Genomic DNA, 7,275 nt, shown 5'->3' with positions numbered 1-7,275 from the left:
TGTTCGATAACCTTTTGCCATCTTTCAGTGAGCTTCATAATTCCTCATTCATAGAAGGACCTGTCTTTATTTGCGAAAAACTGAACAAGGTGCTGATTGACAACCTCATCTGAATTGAACGTTATACCATGTAAGGAGTTTTGAAGAGAGCAAAACAAGTGGAAGTCTGATGGTGCAAGGTCAGGCGAGTATGGTGGGTGTGGCAGGGCATCCTGTCCAAGTTCCAATAATTTTTGACGGGTGATCAAACTTGTGTGTGGTCTCGCATTGTCGCGATGGAACACAACTCCTTTACAATTAACAAGCTCTGGACATTTCTGGATGATGGATTTGTTCAAACTGTCCAATTGTTGACAGTCCACATTTGAATTGATTGTTTGGTTCCTTGGTGGGAGCTCGAAAAACACGACACCTTTAAAATCCCACCACACTGAGAGCATAACCTTCCTCTGATGAATGTCTGCTTCAATGTCATTTGAGGCGAATCATCACATCAGGACCAAGACCGTTTGTGCACCACATTGTTGTAAACAATCCACTTCTCATCACCAGTTATAGTCACTTCAAAAAAGCATCATTTTCCTCACATTTAATGAGCATATTGCAGATGTTTATACACGCCGTCAAATGAACTTCTTTGAGTTCATGCGGAACCCAAATATAGAGCTTGCTTATGTATCCCAGCTTCTTCAGGTGGTTGTGAATGCTTGAATAATGGATGTTCAATGTTTCTGCAATCTCTCATGTCATGTAACGTGGGTTTGACTCGATCAATGCCTTTATTTTGTCGTCATCAACTTCGGTGGGCTTCCCTGACAAAGGAGCATCATTGAGATAAAAATCACCAGCATGGAATTTCGTGAACCATCATTGGCACTCACATTCTTGTAGAGCATTGTCACCATAAACTTTATGCAACTTTTCACAAACTTGATGCACGTTCTTCCATTTATGGAAGTAAAAGAGTAAAATATGGCAAAAATGCACAGTTTGGTCTTTCACCTTCAACTTATTGTAAAATCTCCAAAACTCAAGCAAATCACTCAATTTTTTTTAGACTGAAGCTAGAACTGTCAGCTGTCAAATGACATAGCAATAATATAGATGTGAATGACTCTAGTACTTCCAAAAATTAACTAGTGCCATCTGTCGCAAACATGTGTCATGACTTTTCCGACATCCCAATATAAGACTTGTGTTTGGCTAGACCTCAGATGGTTCTCCAGGTTGATTGTTATATAATTTAGTTGTAATTTTAATGTGTTCATGGAAAAAATCAGGCACAGTGTTTATCTACTCTGCCATCTTGGATCTCTTCCTAAATTTCTTTTTTTTTTGATAGCTTATTGTTGGTATATAGAAACGTAACTCAGTTTTGTATGTTGAGTTTGCATCCTCATACTTTACTTAAATTGTATATTAGTTCTAACAGGGGTTTTTGTTTTTGTTTTGGTAAAGTTCTTAGGGTTTTATATACCTGATATAATGTCATCTGCAAATAAAGATAAATTTATGTCTTCCTTTTTCATTTGGATGGCTTTTATTTCTTTTTCTTACCTGATTTCTCTGGCTAGGAATCCCAATACTATGTTGAATGAAAGTGGCAAGATTGGCCATCCTTGTCTTATTCCTGATCTTAAGAGAAAAAGGTTTTAGCATTTCACTGTTGAGTATAATGTTAGCTGTGGGCTTGTAATATGTAATAGCCTTTATTATGTTGAGATACATTCCCTCTATACTCAGTTAAGAATTCTTATGAATAGATGTTGAATTTTGTCAAATGCTTTTTCTGCATTTATTGAGATGATTATGTAATTTTTATCCTTAATTTTTCATGTGATGTATCACATTGATTGATTTGTGGATGTTGAACCATTCTTGCATCCCTGGAATAGAGTCCACTTGGTCATGATGTATGATCCTTTTAATGTATTGTTGAATTTGATTTGCTAATATTTTGTTCAGAAGTTTTGCATATGTGTTCTTCATCAAGATAGTGGCCTGAATTGTTCTTTTCTTATAATGTCCTCGTCTGTCTTGTTTACTTTCTGTAGTGGCATTCCTTGATTCCTTTCTCTTTATTTTTTGTTTATCTACTGTAAGTTTTTCTTTGAGGCTTAACTAAAGCATCTTATATTTAAAGTCTCTTTTAATCTGATAACAGCTTATCTTTGAAAGCATGCAACAGCTCTATATTTTTACACTTCCTCATTTATGTTTTGATGTCACAATTTACATCTTTTATGATGTATATCTATTAATAAATTATTGTAACTATGGTTACTTTTTAATACTTTTGTTTTATACATTTACATATTTTCTTATTATTAATTATAGTCCTTTTGTTTCAGCTTGGAAATTTTCTTAACGTATTTGTAAGGGTGGTCTAGTGGTGATGAATTCATTCCACTTTTGTTTGTCTGGGAAACTATCTCTCCTTCAGTTTTGAAAGCCTTCTGACTTTGCTAGATAATGCATTTTTGGTTGGTAGCTTTTTCTTTTCGTACTTTGAATAAATCATCCTACGACATTTGGCCTCCAAAGTTTCTGATGAAAAATTTGCTGTAGTTAATGGGGTTCCCTGTGCATAACATGTTGCTTTCCTCTTGCTACTTTTTTTTTTTTTAGCTGAGCCATCCTGCCACCTGTTGGCAGCTCAGTGGCAGCTCAGCTTGGGCCAGACTAGAACTGCTGCTGCTCAGAGCTCAAACCCTTGAGCGAGCTCTTAACCAACTGAGCCACTCGGCCAGCCCTCTCTTGCTACTTTTTTATAATTCTGTCTTTATCTTTAACTTTTGACAATTTAGATGTAATGTGTCCTGGTATGGGTTTTAAGATTCATCTTATTTGTAACTCTCTCTGAGCTCCCTGGACCTGGATGTCTTTATCTTTCCCCAGGTTAGGGAAGTTTTCAGCCATTATTTCTTTCAAATAAGTTCTTTGCTCCTTTCTCTCTCTCTTCTCCTTGTGGGACCCCTGTAATGCATATTGTGCTAGATGGTGTCTCATAAATCCTATAAACTATCTTCACTCTTTTAATTCTGTTTTTCTTTTTAACTACTCTGATTGGATGAATTCTACTTCCCTGCTTTTGAAATTTCTGATCCTCTCTTTCACTTGATCTATTCTGTTATTGAACCTCTCTATTGACTTTTTGGTTCAGTTATTGGGTTTTTAACTTTGTGATTTGTCTTTGATACTTTAGAATAGTTTGTGTCTCTTCACTGAAACGCTCCCTTTGTTCTTCCATCGCTCTCCTGACCTCAGTGAGCAACTTTATGACTATTGTTTTTCAACCCTCTATCAGGTAAATAGCGTGTCTCCATTTCAATAAGATTTGTTTCTAGAGATTTATCTTGTTATTTTGTTTGGTATATATTCCTTTATTTCTTCATTTTCCTTGACTGCCTGTGTTGGTTTTTATGCATTAGATAAAACAGCCACCTGTCCCAGATTTGATATAAATTTTGTATAGGAGATAAATCTCATTGATCAGCCTGGCCTGAGCTCCTAGCTGTCTCTCAAACTTCTGTGATTACCCAAACTTCCTTTGTTTTCAGTGGTTCCTAGTAGTTTAGGGTGTGAGAGACATGTAAGTGTCCCAAAGAAAAGGATTGCAGTCAGCACCTAGATGCAGTATGATTAGAAGTTGGACCCCCAGATAGCAGCTGGGAAATCACATGTTTAAGTCTTTGCAAAAGAAAAACTGGAGAATGGTCATTTTTCCTGTTCCCTCTGTGCTGATCCAAGGTGTATAGCCATGGAGGAGAGGGTGCTCCTGCACCTGTTAAGAAGTTTTTCTTTGTTTCCGACAGTCCTGAGACTCATGAATGTAAGACCTATTGGATAGCAGAGCCAGGTGTTCCAGTGATCCATCCCTTAGGTGGCACCCACAAACGCTGTGGCACCACATGTGTGTACAAGCTCCTTTCAGGGAGACTTAGTTTTATTATTGGATCTGGTTGGAGAGGGAATATGGAATCGGTGTTTACAAGCTTTCTCAGTCTCTGAGGAGGATCACAGGTAGCCCCTAGTTCCTGTAATATTAGAAGCCTGGCCCCCAGACAGTAGCTTTTAAAGTATGCAGATAATTTTCTTTCAGGGGAAGACTGGGAGATGGGTGCTTTTGTCTGTTCCTTTCAGGTTGAGCCTTGTGGGAGAACCATGGTGAGTACTCATGTACCCAAGAATTGCTTCTTTGTTTGCCATGGTCTTGTTTGTCTACTGGACAGAAACTCCATTGGATTTTAGAGCTAAGTGTTTTGGGAGCCTGTCCTTCTGGTGGGATTATTAAAAATTCAGGCCCAAACTTTTGTGGGTTTCAAATCCTTAGCTCCTTGAGGAGAATCTGGGAGTTGGGTGCTTCTTCTCTGTATGTATGTATCTTCTCCTCTGAATCTGTGATTCAAATCTTCCTCTCCTTTTTCTTACAAGGACACTAGACACTGGATTTAGGAACCACCCTAAATCTAGGATGATCTCATCTCAAGATCATTAACCTAATCACATCTCAAAAAATCCTATTTCTAAATAAGGTTATATTCACAGGTACCAGGGGTTAAGATTTGGACACCTTTTTTTAAAAGATTTTTTTATTGGTGCATTGGGGGATGGGAAGAGTGCTGGGGAATTGGGGGAAGGGAAACAGACAAGTAGCTGTCCTTTTGTTCTTCAGTCTAGTTGTGGAGGACGTCGCTTCACTGGCCCATGTTGATATTGTCATTGCGCTCTTCCTGGGTGAGGCAGATCAGTCGCCGGCTTCTGGACAGCCACTCACCACGGCTGCTGGCCACTCACGCTGGCTGCTGGCTACTCACGGTAGCTTATGGCAACCCACTGCTGCAGGTGCTGCAGCCTACACCGTCGCCGGCGACTCACGGCAGCCCAGCTCCAGGTTGAGCTGTTGTTCAGCATCTTAGCTGTAGAGNGGGGAAGGGGAACAGACAAGTTGCTGTCATTTTGTTCTTCAGTCTAGTTGTGGAGGACGTTGCTTCACTGGCCCAAGTTGGCACCATCATTGCAATCTTTCTGGGCGAGGCAGATCAGTTGCTGGCTTCTGGACGGCCGCTCACGGTGGCTGCTGGCTACACACGTTAGCCCATGGCAACCCACTGCAGCAGGGGCTGCAGCCTACGCTGTCGCCGGCAACTCACAGCAGCCCAGCTCCAGGTTGAGATGTTGTTCAGCATCTTAGCTGTAGAGGGCAGTGTCACTGACCCTCATATGTGGGATTCGAACCGGGGCCCTCTGGCGTCCCAAGCCAGCTCTTAACCAACGTGCCACTCGGCCGGCCCGTAACCACTGTTTTGAACTCTGTCTTTAGTAGGTTGCTTGCCTCCATTTCATTTAGTTCTTTTTCTGGATTTTTCTCCTTTTCTTTCATTTGGGATGCATCTCTTTGTTTCCTCATTTTGGCTCCCTCTCTGTTTGTTTCTATGCATTAGGTAGGTCTGCTATGTCTCTCAGTCTTAGCTGGATGGTCTTATGTAGTAGGTGTCCTGTGGGGCACAATCTCCCTGGTCACCTGCACCAGATGCTCCAGGAGTGTCCCTTGTGTGGGTTGTGTGTGCCCTCCTGTTATAGTTAAACCTTGGTTGCTATTGGCACATCAGTGGGTGGGACTGATCCTCAGGCTGACTGACTGTGGGGTTTGGCCACATCCACAGCTTATGGGCTGCCGTGTGGGAGGCTTACCCCACTGAGTGGAATTCACCATAGTGGGCTCTAGTGCCTGTTGAGACCACCCTTTGTGTGTGCCACTTGTGGGGCTAATCAGGTGGTGCTCTGCTGTGGTCTGAAGCCATTGTTGGTTCTAGGGCCTCTTGGGAGGGGCTCTGGTGCAGGCCCATGTCAGCCACTGCCTGTGACTGGGCAGAGGCTACCTGGTAGGAGCTACCAAGTGATCCACAGTTGTTCGCTGACTGTACTAAACCTGGGGGCACATGAGAGAGGCCACAGTGTGAACTGAGGATGGCTGCCACCAGTACCAGGCCTGGGGTAACTCCACAAAAAGCCAGAACATCCAGAGGCTTGCTGCCACCTGCTGGTTCAGCCACTGATAAAGCCACGTGCGGTTTGTGAGTTGGGTAAGGCAGGGTCTCAGGGAGTCACTAGAGTGGGAAGAATTGTGGTCAACAATTCAATGTAGACTCTGGTTTGGTGCCAGTGCTCAGCCTGGAATGACTCAGTAAAAGTCTCAGAGCACACTGAATCCAGTTGCCGCCCACACGGGGCCCATGGACTCTGATAGATTTCCAAGAAAGAGTATAATGAAGGAGGGGCTGGCTGCTTATGGGGCAGGTGGGTGAGTTGGGTGGGGTGGAGTCCCAGCTGAGTCAGCAGGGCAGAGCAGCAGAGCTCGCCAGGCCAATCGGATTCAGATTTGGCCTGTGGGGGTGGGCTCAACGTAGGAAAGATGGCGCCTGCCTGTTGCACTGGAGTAGGACTCCTCACTGGGAAACTGCTGACTGTCCTCTAGTCCTCCCCTTGAAGCCACACTCCTCAGTCTGCCCCTCACCCCGTATGTCTCCGAGACCACCCGAGTCACCATCCCTCCTCTGGAGCCCTAGGTGAGTGCCTGCGAGTGAGTGAGTCTGTGTGAGAGTTGTTTAAGAGGATGTCTGGGTTTCCAGTGGCCTTCCATCCCACCCAAAAGGGTGGAATTCTTACTGTTTTTCACAGGCAGATGTTGTGGTGGCTCCTCTTCCTGGCACCAGTGCTTTGGGCTGGGGAGCCTGGTGTAGGGGGCTGGGGTCCCTCACTCCTGTGGGGGAAACCTCTGTAGCTGAGACATCCCTCCTGGTTCTCAACTACCACAAGGAAGTTTGGGGCCCGTTCAACATCTCCGTGCAGTCTCAATGTGGCTTCTTTATATATCTTTTTATTTTTTATTTTTTTATTGTTAGTTTCAGGTGTACAGAACAATGCAATAGTTATCCTTTTCACCCTCACAAAGTAACAACCCCCCTCTCCCCCTCTATTGCCCTCCCCTCCTCATATCATGCTTATCTATTACAATTCCATTGACTCCATTCCCACTCTCTACTCCATGTCCCGTGACTATATGTAATTTCTTTATATTTTAATTACTGGGTTGTCAGAAAAGTCATGATGTATTTTGTCTATGTTTTTCAAAGGTCATTTATTTATATAAAGAACAAAGGTCAATCAATGATATATTGCCCGTTTTGTTCGATAACCTTTTGCCATCTTTCAGTGAGCTTCATAATTCCTCATTCATAGAAGGACCTGTCTTTATTTGCGAAAAACTGAACA

This window comes from Hipposideros armiger, unplaced genomic scaffold (assembly GCF_001890085.2).
Source record: "Hipposideros armiger isolate ML-2016 unplaced genomic scaffold, ASM189008v1 scaffold_581, whole genome shotgun sequence".
NCBI lineage: Eukaryota > Metazoa > Chordata > Mammalia > Chiroptera > Hipposideridae > Hipposideros > Hipposideros armiger.
This window is presented reverse-complemented; position numbering follows the sequence as displayed.